The sequence below is a fragment of the Hibiscus syriacus genome, unplaced genomic scaffold (genome assembly GCF_006381635.1).
Source record: "Hibiscus syriacus cultivar Baekdansim isolate YM2019G1 unplaced genomic scaffold, ASM638163v2 tig00110984_pilon, whole genome shotgun sequence".
NCBI lineage: Eukaryota > Viridiplantae > Streptophyta > Magnoliopsida > Malvales > Malvaceae > Hibiscus > Hibiscus syriacus.
Window position 1 is genome coordinate 1,206,282 of NW_024062938.1, and position 15,110 is coordinate 1,221,391.

Genomic DNA, 15,110 nt, shown 5'->3' on the forward strand with positions numbered 1-15,110 from the left:
AAACTTGTAAGATATATCAGATTGTGTCAAATTGGTCTCTATCTATAATATGAAAGTTTCAAACGTTGATATTCATCTAACACTCAATGTATATGTACAATCTTAATCATTTTCAATCTCAACAAATCAATATATTTTAAATGAGAAAATATATAAACTTCAATTTTAGTTCCTTTGAGATGTAACAGTGGCAACACGTACTCTCACAGATATTTTTTGAGATCCTCACAGTTATTCACAAGGGTATTGTTCGATTATCCCCGTGAGTGAAGATTTCAGTTATTCTCCATCCCGTCGATTCGAATCTCCACGGTTTTCGATTTTTCACCACCTGATTACCACCCCTACGGTCAAACAAAGAAAAAGAGAAAGGAGCAAGCAGCTAGTTATTTAACTTTTGTTTTTCTGAATTTGAGGTAGGATAATATAATAGTTAAATGTTGGTTATCAAATGAATTAAAAATTTTTTGGATAAATGTTATCTTGTAAATCACCCCTACATTAATAAAAAAATGTAAACTATTTTTTATAGTTCTAACATTGTGAGTAAAATAATTGTTAATTACGTATATAATGTAATAAATAAAATTTATTTTTTATTTTTTATTTTTTATTTTAGTTGATATTAGATTTAGATTCAATTTCAGATAATTATTTTACATTTTTATATAAAAAATATTGCGAATAATTAATATACTTTTAGTTAAATCAACCCACTAAAGTAAATAATATATAAGTTATAAATATTATTTCAGTTATCATTCATCTTATTAAAGAGTCAAAGTTACAGTTACAGTTAGAGTGGATTTACTTTTCGTATCAAAATATAATTTTTGTGTGTGAGAATTTGCTGGTGTGAGCCCACCAAGATGATGTTAATTAAAATTTATACACAATATGGTTGAAAAAAATTATATAAAAGTTGCAAAAATTAAACGATTTTAATGGCTAAAATAATGATTGTTATTTTTAGATATATCATATTCAAACACCAATGATTATAAGATATTTGCACTTTCATTATTAAATAATTGAGAATTTATAAAACAAATATTATCGCTTATAATCACCATTAGATTAATCGAAAAAATATATAAAAGTGTTATAAATAATATTTAAGTGGATGTTTCATCTTCCATACTTAAATGTATGGTAACTTAAGGTGTAAATGTTGTAACATATAGCTCTAATAACTTATGGGTTTTTTTTTAGCCTGTAAATGGATGTACCTACAAACTTGTAAGATATGGTTAATAAAAGATTATTAACTACTCACATAGTATTTCATATGTATGCTATAATTTTATAACACATTATCAACATGATTTTGTTTAGAAATTTTTTTACAAAAAATTTAGTATCGTCTCTATCTAATTGTAGTCACCCATTATATATGATAATATATATAACAATATATAGTATAGTTTTTGAAAATATTTTTGAAAACATATAGTATATAGTTTTAGAAACGGTTTTTGAAAACATATTATATAGTTTTTGAAAATATAATATATATTATATAGTTTATAAATAAATATATAGTACATATTAAATTTATAGTGTTATTTATTATTTTCATTACTTTATTCATTTATTTACTTAATTATTTTATATTCATTTTCTGTCTAGGTCCAAAGTCCAGATAGTCTAGCAAGGGAGCCCAACTGAGCTATGCCAGCCTGACCCAACAAAGCCAGCCTGACCCAGCAAAGCAGGCTCAGTTAGGTTACTTGACCCAACCCAAATTAACATGTTATGGTTTCAACATTAGGGGAAGGCGCCGCATAGGGGGAGCTTGAATGGCGTGTGAGGACCACGCATAGTAACTAGCCAAGATTTCGACAGAGAAAACTGGAGCAACCCAGGACTGAACCATCCTAGAATTTTGGGCCAACGTGAACGATAGCAGGGCTAAGTAAAACGAAGACAAGGGAAACGTCCACCGTAATGACCGGAAATAGCCCCCATCGGGGGCTATATAAACACTCCGAGTGAAACCAAACGAAGAACAAATAGTAACACAGAAACAAACAGCAAAATACCAAAAAAACCATCGAACACAACACCACAAAAACACCGGTGGAGCATCGAAAGGAGTCATCTTCTTTTTTTTGCACAAAAATATTAAAAAAACAAAAAACACATAGGAGAAAGTTTTTTTGCCGCTGGAGTGAAACTAAAAGTCGCCAGATTTTCAAAGAGTCACCAATTTAAAGGTAAAAAATCAAAATGTTAATCCTAGATCTATGTTATTTGGGGTTTTTTTTAGGAAATTTGGGGTTCAATTTTGGCCTCAGGGTGATGCGGGCTTTCGAAAAGGGTAGATTTTAGGTTGTCCAGTGGTTGGAGGCGGCGGCCGGACGACAGTTGATCACCCCAGTGAGGGGTATCTGGCTCTAGGCCGACGGGAGAGCAAGGAGAAGATTGCGAGAGTTTAGGGGGAGAGTGCTTTGAGAAATTGTTGAAATGATATAATTTTGTGATTTTTGGGCTATTTATAGGGGTCCTTAATATAATTAGCAAATAGTTAAATTATTTCCGTAATCCCTGCAGTTTTGAAGCGTAATTCATTTTGGTCACCTATTATAAATTAACCCTTGACTTTTGAATTATTTCAATTTAATCCTTGATTATATTTTCTTATATTTTGCAATTTGGTCCCCTAACCTTTTGTTTTTCTGTTGCAGCTAACATTTAGCATTGATTTGATCCATAAATTTCAATTTGTTTCAATTTGATCCATTAATTTTTTATTTCTTTTAAAATTTAACATTTTCTTCATTTTTTAATTTTTTCTCTTTTAACATTCTTATTTTACTTTATTATTCTTTCTTTTTTACTTTGATTTTTTGATTTTCTTAATTTAACCCTTTTTTCTCTTTGATTTATTTAATATTTATTTATTTATTTTATTTTTACAATCTAACATTTTTTAACTTTTTAGGGGCAATTTTAATCGATCAAAGGTAAGTAATTTGAATCGAATTTCAAATTAAATTTTACTTTTAATTTTCGCAATTAAGACAACCGATAAATTAAATTGATACCAAAAGGACAGTACATGGGTGCTACTCCTTCCCTGACTGTAATCGACTCCCGAATCCGATTCAATTCTGGTTAAAGTGCATATCAGGTAAAATGGTAAATTAAGGTATCCGATCAACCTAATTTTAAATGATCAGTGGCTCCAACACATCAAAATCAAGTTGAAACCCAATTCTCGGGACCACCCGAAGGACGGTTACAACACTAATCTAAGGTAAATTATCTTTCATTAATTTTTATTTTTCTTAAAAAGTTCATATTAAGTTTATGCCATTAAATAGTTTTAAATAATAAATAAAATTTAAACATTTCATGTCGTTTAACTTGTTTTCTTTAAAGTCCAAATCGCTGAATATTTACTATACTTTTGATCAATTTATCTATTGTTATATTTTTAGCTTTTTATCGTATTAAAGTTTATATAAATAGATAGTTATTAATAATATTTATCATTTATTTTAGTTTATTTATTTTTTTATACTAGTATATCAATGACAAATCTTGCAAAATTAGAATTCGTGGCTCTAGATATTTCTGAAAAGAACTATTTATCATGGATTTAAGATGTCGAAATACACTTAGATGCAAATAGTATATGTGACACTATTAAAGAAGGGAATAAAGAATATGCTCAAAATAAGGTTAAAGCCATGATATTTTGTCATTGTCATCTATAGGAACTGAAATATAAATATTTGACTGTTAAAGATCTCCTTGTTCTTTGGGATAATCTAAAAGAAAGGTATGACCACTATAAAACTGTTATACTTCTTAAAGCTCGATATGATTGTTGCATTTGAGATTACAAGATTTGAAATCAGTAAGCGTATATAATTTAACCATGTTTCAAATTACTTATAATTAAAATTAAGTGGTCAGAGTATCACTAATGAGGATATGTCATACCCCATTTTTCACGCAAATAATATTATTATGCAGACACAAGAAATATGGATTGTTAATTGTAGCCTAGTGGCTTCGAGTCTATAATCATGCCAAGAACAGTAAATTTGTATTCCGAAACACAAAACCGAGAACCAATAACCATTGAAGAAGCACAGTTGAGCAATGAAAAGGGTGATGGCATCATTATTAATAATCATTGCAATATTATTCTGCCCAATAATATGGAAAGAGCCCTTTATTCGATTGACAGACACGTTGCTTGCCAATAACAACTGAATAATGGCAATGAAGAGTCCAGAATGAGTACGATAATTGGTGGCACCGCCATCTTCAGATCTAACCCGCGACAGTCCGGTCAAGGCCTTCGGCCGGAGATTCCTGAGATGGAAAATGATAACCCATACCATATACGTAGTGACCCCTAACCAGGAACAATCAACGACCCTCAAAACAGCAACGCCATGGTGCAAAACCCCTAAAAACAAAAAATAATAATCGAAAGCCATGTAATCTGGAAACCATACATAAAATCAATATGGGATTGTAACCCCAGCACATGTGCAATAAAGGAGATCACAAAGGATCTGTGACAGATTATGCAGCCGCCAGTAAATGTTAACGGATTGCAACGCAATCACAAACAAGATCTGCGTCGGGTTATACAGCCGCCAGGAAACCCTAAAGGATTGCAAAGCAATCATTAACAATAGCCGAACCCTTTGTGTATTTCGATAAATGATATCTGCGCTGGACCAATAATATTGGGGATCTCGAGATCTGGTTATAAGTCGAAACCAATGAAACCAGTGGAAAACTTGCATCAAACAACCACGAGAGTGGTTTTGATGGCCATAGAAATCGTCCTTCTGGCAAAAAAAGAAAAGAAATTCACAAGAAGGCGATTCCAAGAGGGGCAAAAGTGGAGAAAATTGCAGAGAATTTCCTCCATCTCTGCTAAACGAGACATTTCCGATCACGTCAATAAACTTAATGACCATAAATGTGTTTAATATTTAATGCAATTTAAAGGACCATGTTTGATCACGACTTTTTATGTAAAGATATAAGGTTACTTGATTTTCGGGTATAATTACGAGGGGCTATTTTGTATTTAATCCCATAAATAGAGATATTTTCATATAACGGGCCTCGGCCCACATTGCAGGAAAAGCCTATCATGAAAAAGAAACGAACTTAAAACACTCATCATTCACTGATGTCAGTGGAGTAGCCGAGCAACGAAGAGAATGAGTGAAGGAGGGGTGGTTTGCGTCACCGGTGCCAGCGGTAGCATTGGATCTTGGGTTGTCAACCTCCTCCTTGCTCGCGGCTACACCGTCCACGGAACCGTCAGAAATCTCAGTTACTTCGTTTCCCCCTTCTTTTTGCCCCTCTTGTTTCTTCATTCCATTTTTTATTTCCATGTTATTTTTCATCTTCTCTACTGATTTTGTTGTCGCAGGGGATGGGAAAGAGACGAAGCATCTAGAATCTTTCGAAGGAGCTGATTCACGTCTGCGCCTCTTCCAGATCGATCTCCTTGATTACGATTCACTCGCCACCGCTATCAACGGCTGTGTTGGCGTTTTCCACCTCGCTTCTCCCTGCAGCGTGGACCAAGTTCAAGAACCTCAGGTACACGCGGCCTTGCCTAATCCATTTACTTCATTTTTTTCCAATTTTAATAGCGGATGGTATCACCTTGGAGATTATTTTACAGAAGGAGCTTTTGGATCCTGCAATTAAAGGAACGCTCAATGTACTCACAGCTGCCAAAGAACTCGGTGTTAAACGCGTGGTGCTCACGTCGTCCATCTCCGCTAGTTGGCCCAGCCCCAACTGGCCGGCTGATAAGATCATAACGGAGGAGTGCTGGACTGATATCGAGTACTGCAAGCAAAATGAAGTAAATATATGATGTTTCCTTTCTTTCTTTCTTTTGTTGTAATGGCTATATTATGATCCACCGTATGGGATGATATATTGTGGGTTTTGATCATTGTTGGTTGAGCTAGTTATGGTATCCGATTTCTAAAACACTAGCTGAAAAGGCTGCGTGGGAATTCTCCAAGGAGAAAGGTTTGGACGTGGTGGTTGTGAATCCAGGCACTGTGATGGGTCCTAATATTCCTCCTAACCTTAATGCTAGTATGGTAATGTTGTTACGCCTTCTGCAAGGTAATATTCTTCTCAAACTGCATTCCTTTTAGTTGGAAATTATTGTTCAAATGAGTGAAATTTGAATATGAATCTGTACCTAGGCCACTTACTACATGCATATGGTCTTATTAGTGTTCATTGCATTTGGCGTTCCGCCAATGCAGCTGCTCATGGCCTAGCACACTACGCTTTATCTGTACCTAGGCCAGTTTATCATGTATGTTTCCGCCATGCTGGGATGGACGAATGATTCTATGTTAGGGGGCAGACTTATAAAATTTTCACCCTTCATCAGTCCATCCCTGCCGCCATGTATATCGGAAGTACTCATAACTGATGCCTTTCATGGCTAGTACTATATAATCCATGTTATTTTCATAAAAAAAATGATTCCGTGGGGTCTATCATCTATGCATTGCATTTGATCGACCCAACTTTCCTCTCTTTGGATCAATGAAATTTAGTGCTCTCGGCTAGCTAATGGATTTCAACAGAATCCATATTAGTTTTTTTATGTAGCTGTAAGATATTGGTTTATGACCATATTCGTTGAAGCTTCATAGTCAATCGTTCTTACTTGCAAGTGTTTTTCGTTCTGTGTCAGAGAGTGCTTGTCCATGCACCATATTCCTCTGTGATTCAAAAAAGAAAAGAGAGTTACTAGAATGTAATACGTGTTTCTCTTGTTGCAGGCTGCACAAACACATATCAGGACTTCTTCATCGGATCCGTCCATTTCAAAGATGTTGCCTTAGCACACATTTTGGTGTACGAGAACAAACAAGCCACCGGAAGGCACATGTGTGTTGAAGCAATATCCCATTATGGTGACTTTGTAGCCAAGGTTGCTGAACTTTACCCTGAATATAATATTCCAAGGTAATAAGTCATGCTTTATGCACCCATTTATATCAATGCAATTGGGTATTTTTTTTTGTCAAATATCTTTCCTCCCCTCCATTTTTTTTATAATTCTGGAGCGAATACAAGGTAGTATATATTCAAAGACTCTCAACCATTTGACAATTAATGCTACCCTTGCATATGCGGTATTCGAACCCGGGATCTCAACCTACTATAAAATTTTAACTGCAAATCCTAATTTTGTGTGCATATTTGCGTAGTTTGCCAAGGGACACTCAACCTGGACTGCTAAGGCCAAGGATGGAGGTAAAAAGCTGATGGAGTTAGGGTTGGAGTTTATTCCGATGGAGCAGATAATCAAAGATGCTGTAGAGAGTTTAAAAAGTAAGGGCTTTATTTCATAAATGTATGTTCTACTTGTACCCTGAGAGCTTTGTTGTATAGCCGTGTGTGGCAAAGAACCAATAGCTGAAGGTCTGTATGAATAATTTCAGGGGTAGAGAAGCGAGTAAAACTATACTCCGTGGATATCTTTATACTTTAATTTGTTTATCTTCTAGTTTTCTGTACTTCCATTTTTCTTTCCAGTACCGAACACTGAGTTTCTATTTATTTTTACAATTTGAATCAAATTCTGAATAAAAGTGAACTTACACCTCAAGTAATTATATAAGTAAATTTATAGTAATGTCATTGTATTTCAAAAATCACAATCATATTATTTTATTTATTGATTGTAATAATTAGATAATTAAATATGTAATGGGTATTAAGCTTTTAGTTACAATTAGGTTATTTTATAGGATAATTACACTTTATTGCCTGAATCTTATTTTGTTTCAAAATCATACCTAACATACCCGTTAAAACTTAATGGTGATGTTGACTTTTCATAATAGGATAATGTCACGTCATTATTGAAAAAAATAAAAAACTGTGACATTAGTATTTTTGTTAATTTTTTTAACAGTGGTATCAAATTGAAACACAAGCAAGCGTTAAACTATGGTTTTGAAAAAAAAAGTTTGAATACCAAATTGGAATAAAAGTAATAGTTTGGATATTAAACATGTAGTTTAACCTATTTTATTTATTGGTTGTAACATTTATATCATTTTAATGTAATTAAAAAATATTTTTTATTATATGATTAATTGTCCGGTTACACATTATGAATAAGGTAGTTTTGCCTTAGGTCCAGGTTAGATTTGTTTTGTTTCAAACTTTTGTTTTAAAAAAAAAGTAGTTTTTTGTGAGTAAACCTTTTAATCAACTTGTGATGGGATGCTAATGCTAATGTAATTCCATGAATTGCAGGATGAATGGATGATGATACTACAAACTATAACATGGATCGTATAGCCGGGCTTGCCAACATGCGGGTAAGGAACTACAGCACTCCTGAGGTGGATAAGCTATAAAAGCAAAGTTCATCGCCGGAAGAATCATAGCAGCAATAGCTATGGCAACTGGCCTCGTATGCCTTGAACTATACAAGGTTCTAGATGGAGTGCATAAAGTGGAAGACTGTAGAAATACATTTGCAAACCTAGCACTGCCTTTGTTCCGCCAGGCCAAGCTCATTAAGCACAGGGACATGAGCTAGACAGTGTCGAACCGGTGGAGGCAATCCCACTCTGAGAGAACTCATCCTGCGGCTCAAGGACAAGGGCTTGAATGCTTACAGCATATCTTATGGAAGTTGCATGCTCTTCAACAGCATGTTCCCAAGACACAGAGCGATTGGATAAGAAGGTGGTGGATGTGGCTCGGGAAATTGCCTCCCTACCATCGCACATGGATGTGGTGGTTGCATGAGAGGATGATGACGGCAACGTTATCGACATTCCTCGGATCTCCATCTACTATTGTTGAGGTGTTTCAATAATCCGCCTAATAAACGAGGCAGTAATTTTAGTATGGCAATGGCATTCTTCAGTTCTGGTTTTATAGCAATGAACGTACAAAATGGAATCTTGCTGGACGGTTGCAATATTCATATAAAAATTGAGCCTACTTTAGTTGCTGAATTGTGATATAATCCTCTTTAAGTTTTGTTCTTTCTTGGACATGAATGCATCATGCAGGTAGATTGGGCTATGTAATTATGTATTTTGATGAGTTTATCCACTGCCACGTGAGATGTTGAACTTTTCAGAACCCTCCACTTTGGGATGCTGCTTTTGTCGTCTTTAGGAAACAATCGTCGAGTCATTCCAACAAGGCCTATCTGTTGCACAGAAATTATGGTGCCATGCCATCAATCTCCCTTTTTATTTATTTGTTGGTGTTCCATAACTTCATTAAAAGCCATTCTGGCTAAGAGAGTTTTAGTATCATTAGATGGAGCAGCCAAGTTCCCCGTGTTTCATCAATGTCAAAATGGTGATATGCATGATTTCCAATGTTAAAGATAAGTCCTTTGATTTTGATGCAAAAGGATAAAATAAGCTAAGCATTCAATTATTGAAGTATGATATTGAGGAATTTCTTACAATTGAATTTTCTTTCGACTTGAGTGGAACAACATTTGACAAAGACTATTCCATAACAATATTCTGATTAAAACCACAACGCTATGTTTCCTGCCAAGGAAGTGAGACAATTTTAATGGGATGGACCACTGAGAAACTATTTATCTATAATACAAGGGTAAATTACAATTTTAATACTTAAACTAATACTTTTGTTCCGTTTTGATATCCAAACTTAATTTTTTTAAAAAATCATATCTAATATTTAATTTTTGTCCAAGATAAAAATACTATATTTATATTATTAAATTATTATGATTATTATTAATGTTATTATTATTATATTTTGCAGGCCATCAAATTCCATAGACCTGGCCCAATTACAAACACAGATTACAAGTTACAAGATCCAGTCTACTTGAAGCCCAAACTCGTATTTGACCCAACTGGAGCCCAACAACAGTTAGCCCAGACAAGACCCGATACAGACCCGGATCCGAGCCGACAGGGTATAAATTTTTAGAGTTTTTGAAACCCTAAGGGGGTGTTTGGATGGGGGAATGTGGGATTCCATGGGAATGGAATCCACATTCCCCTGTTTGGTTAGCCCGGGAATCCTATTCCCGGTAATGTAAGATTACCAATAGTGGATTTTTTGGGGTATATTACCGGGAATGTCATTACCTCCCTTTCCTTAGGTATTGTTGGATTACCGGCGTTTTGGACTAAAATGCCCTTAAATTTTTATTTTTTTTCAAAAATATATTTATTCTGTCATCGAATAATAAAATTTTTACGAAGGTTAAATTACAAATTTATCCTTAAATTATTTTAGATTTACAAAAAAAATCTATAATTAAAATTTTATATAAAGTTCAAGGGTTAAAATAAAATTTTACCCTTTCATTAATTTTTTTTTATTTTTAATTTTGTAAAAAATATATAAATATTATGAATTTAATTTTTTTAAAGAAAATATATAAATATTTTTCAACTTGTAATATTACACAAATATATAATTAGGACAATTTGGTCAAATATACATTCCAATAATCTTTTATTCCTTTAACCAAACACGTAATCTTACATTCCTGCTAAGCCAACCAAACACAAAATACAACATTCCAGTAATGATATTCCTTGGTAATCTTACATTCCCACTGGTAATCTTATATTCCGTGAACCAAACGCACCCTAAATGACAGCCACGCCAACGTTTCCAGCGCCGCCGCCGAACACGCCGCCGAGCTTCCCGAGCTTCCAGCTTCCACAGAGCCACCATGGGTCGTCATTGCATGCGTCAAAAACAACAAATCAACCATTATCTACCACTAAACATTAAAAATACTTGAACCTACCCCACTATAATCCCAATCAAACCCCACTATAATCCCACTCAAACACCACTATTCGAACTAGAGGAAAATCTACCAACAAAATCATTTTAAAAGATGAATGCCACCATTCAGTTAGGGAAAGAAAAGAGAAGAGATTCGGAAAAAAATAAAAACCAAGCAAGAAGCAGAGAAGAGAAACTTAGGAGTTCAAAACCGATCGGGAACATCAACGATCGCCTATCTCCAAAGCTTTCGAAAGGTACAAAAGTTTAGATCTAGAAATTTGGGTGTATTTTTAGACTAAACCGGTCTGATTTATAGAGAGTGGAGAGAAAGGGGAAGCTTTTGGGACCATTTGATCCCTACGCTGCCGTCCGCTGCCGTGCGCCGCCGCGACGGCCACCGTGAACCGTTTGTAGCCACCGGCGGCGGCAGACCGATAAACCCTCTGATGAAAAGTTAAAGAGAATTATTTGTTCTCTCTCTCTTCTATTTTGAAAGAGAAGAAGCAAATGAGGAAAAATGTGTATTTTAGCCTTTGAATAACAATTATATATTAGAATCAAAACGATGCCGTTTTGAGTTTCCTTGTTCCGTGTTTTTCAAACGTTTAGAGATAATTTCAGTTTTAATCCTTTCTCTTTTATAATCTCATACTTGTTTTACAAATTGTTAGGTAAAATCACAGTTTAAGTCCTTATAGGGTTATTTTAATTGTAATCAAATCATCTTAATAATTTATTTTATTTTTATATTTTTGGTTCTAAATATGTTTGATATTTCATTTTAATCCTATTTGTGTTAATATTTTATACGTTTAGATTTTAGTTATTAATTTTATGTATTATTTGTTTTGGTCATCATATTACGTTTTTAGTTGTTTCATTTTTGATAAAATTTAATTCATATCTTATTTAGATTATCATTGGTTCATTAATAGGTTTAGGGGTTTAGAATAAATACTCTGTTTTACACCTTAATTAGTGATTAAGTTCATTTTAGTCACCATCATAGTGATTAATGTTTAGGCTTATTATCCATTTAGTCTTTATCGTTTTTTTTGTTTATTTTTAGTTAATACTTACTAGGTCTTTCTAATTTCTATTAATACTTAGCCCTTTTTAATTTATTTTAATATTATTTTAGTTCTGTAAATTCATATTTATACTATTTTAATCTTTTATTTTTTTTCTGCTATTTTGGTTTTCATAAGCTTAAATATTTATTTTTGCTTATTTATATTTCGGTTTATAATATTTATTTGTTTTCATTTCAGTCCTTTGAAATTTCTCCTTTAAATTATTAATTTGAAGCAAATTAAATTAACTTTAATAAAAAGGATCACACTTTAATTATTGATGATGATTCATAGTTTCCATCATTTACGATAACGTGTAAGCGAAACAATACCAATTTTGGGCGTTGTGGGGTGCTAATCTTTCCCCACACGTAACTGACTCTTGAACCCATTTTAATCGAATATTTGGTAAACGTAGACCTGTTTTTGTCTTAAAAATAATTTTTTTTAAAATTATTTTTAAAAAGACATTTTTAGGTATTCGACCTACCTAACCCAAAGGCCGATGGTGTCTCTTTTCGATTTTTATCCAAATTTATTTTCCAAAATTAAAAGGCGTAATCGTTTTCTAAAACAAATAAACTAATTGTTCCACCGAAAAACGGTTACGACAGCTTGGCGACTCCGCTGGGGACTGTTTTTTAAAGAGTCAAGCAAGTCGCTTACTCATTGTTGTAGTGGAAATTATGAGTTCATGTCTTTAGTTAACTTATGATCCTTTTATTGAAATTTTTAATTGCTTCATTATTTTTATTGTCATATGAATATTTGAATTTTTGCTTTCAGATCTGTCCAAGTTTTTTGTCGAGAGGTTTCATTTTCCTTTCGAGTCAAAAAGTTTCTCTTTACACACATCACGGGCATTTGCATAAATAAGCTCTATACTCGAGCTCTAAACCCTTTCTAAGTGGGGGTGAAAGCTAGGCTTTCGAGAAAATTTATTCTTCGTGCGGGCCTAGTAAGTAACCTTCAGGATTCATATACCTTATGTTTTCGAGGGAATTTATTCTCCGCATAGGCATTAGAGAATGTATCCTCTCGAATTGAACTCGTTCCGTTTGAAACCTGTAATAGGTAAGGATCGAGGGTTTGGCAACCCAAGGGGGCACCGACATCAAGGACAATTCGAGTACCTTTTCCTCATAGAGCCGAAACCATGCATATAGTAAATCGTAGAACAATCACCGTAGTTATAGACATACCGAACCTCTGTCTGTCTATAGGTACCCAAAATAAGTGTACACGAAGAAGGAGCGTTTCTGAACCTTATCTTTTTGCTTTAAATACTGTTTAATAACAGCATGTGAACTAGATACCAAACGATTAGGATTAATTTCTTGAAAAATCATTGTGGGTAGATAGCATGTCCGAGTAGGAATATTTAATTAAAACATGTTCGGGTAGATAGCATGACTGGGTAGGTGTTATATTCATCTTTGAATAATATTTTTATTTGTATTGATTATCTTACATGTACTAACTAATTTCTTTTCTTTTGTTTGTGTACACTAACTTATTTCTTTTGTTTGTGTCATTTTTCATCTTTATTTGTATTGCATTGCATCAACATAACATAATGCAAAAGTATTGATTCGCAAGGGGGTACTCAGGTGGAAATTTTGCACACGAAGAGATAAAAATTTTCAATCAAGCAGTCGCATACACAGACATGCTCCGAGGGATAAGAGAAGTCCAGAATACTAGAATGAGACTTGTTCGAAGATTGGGCAACATTTGAGATTGGAAAGTTGATTCTTTGATCCAAGAAGTAATCCAATAGTAGATTCTCATATACGATCATCTAATAACTAGTCATCAAGGAGCGACGTACTAACTTCAGCACCGTCGTGGCATTAACGGAGTTAGTTTACAAAGCATCGAGGAGTATCAGTTCCAAATATGAATATCCAAGATGAAGTAGTGAGCTCAAAGATCGTATAACATTCGAGATTAAAATGACGATCCACTAATCCAAGGAGTAATCCAACAATAGATTTTTATCTATAATCATTTCATCGTTAACCATCAAGGAGTAATGCACTTCAGCACCGTTGGGGCATTAACAAAGTTAGGTTACAAAGCGCTTGAAGATCCAAGATGAAGTGGCGATCCACTTCAGATTCAACATCTAAGTGAAGGCATGTCTGTAAAGTGCACTGTGTTAGAATGTGAAAGTTTTTATTTCTAGTGAAAATTATTCTACAATATCCATCGTTGGGATCAACAGTTTTGCATCTGTATTTACATCTTTGCATTTTGCATCTGCATTTGCATATGCATTTACATATTTTCATAATTATGTTTTTATTTTCAATATTACATCATGCATTTTCATTTTGTTTCAAACTACTTTACATGCATAAAATCATGAAAATATGGGAATAATTTGTGGAGGATTCCATGACAGAATTTTCGAAATCAAATTGGAGCTAACTTGGTCTTCCTAGAGAATGATAAGAACCATGAATGATATTTTAGCAAGGGCTTGTAGAATTGAGAAACACCAAGAGCAAATTATCAAGACTCAACAAGAAATGATCAATTGAGCAAAAAAGTTCCACGATGATTCAAAGAAAAAAATGAATCAAGCAGAGAAGTTCCAAAGTGAATCAAAAGAACAAATGACTAAATTAATGGACATGGTAAATGTTGTAATCCATGGAGAAAAAACCTTAGAGAATCTAGTTACGAAGGATTTGAATGAAAATATGAATGTTGGTGTTGTAACCAAAACAAGAAGGACAAATAACCAGGAACTTGTAGAAGAACGTGAAAATCAAATGCAACTCCAAAAATCGGTTGAGCTGGCGTCAAATAAAAGAAGCATGAGAGAGGACCAAGTACCAGTGAAGAATAATAAAAAGAGCAAGAATGAAAAGAAGATGAAACATCTCATTCTAATTCCAATCTCATATTCAGACTTGTTACCCTTTCTATTTGAAAGTGGTCTTGTAACACCTATTCCTCCAAGTACTTATCTGCGTCCAGGTTGGCAAGATGTCAAAGATTTATGCAATTATCATTATGGAGATTTCAGTTACTCTACAGAAAATTGCATAATTCTGAGATCAAAAGTCCAGGATCTTATAACAAAAGTGTTGCTATGTTTTAAAGACGAGTAACCTAAGCTTGTCAAAAACTCAAAACTGGTCGAGAAAGAGAATTTTCGAATTATTATCTTTCTCATGATGTTGGTCAGAAATCAAAAATTCAAAGCAAACATTTTGGCCATCAATCACAAGGTTT

The 15,110-nt window shown here is 33.8% G+C and overlaps 1 pseudogene; it reads left to right on the plus strand.

The window, feature by feature from the left end:
• The first annotated feature begins 5,165 nt into the window (after window positions 1–5,165).
• On the plus strand, window positions 5,166–7,505 carry LOC120148686 (annotated as a pseudogene).
• The last annotated feature ends 7,605 nt before the right edge of the window (window positions 7,506–15,110 follow it).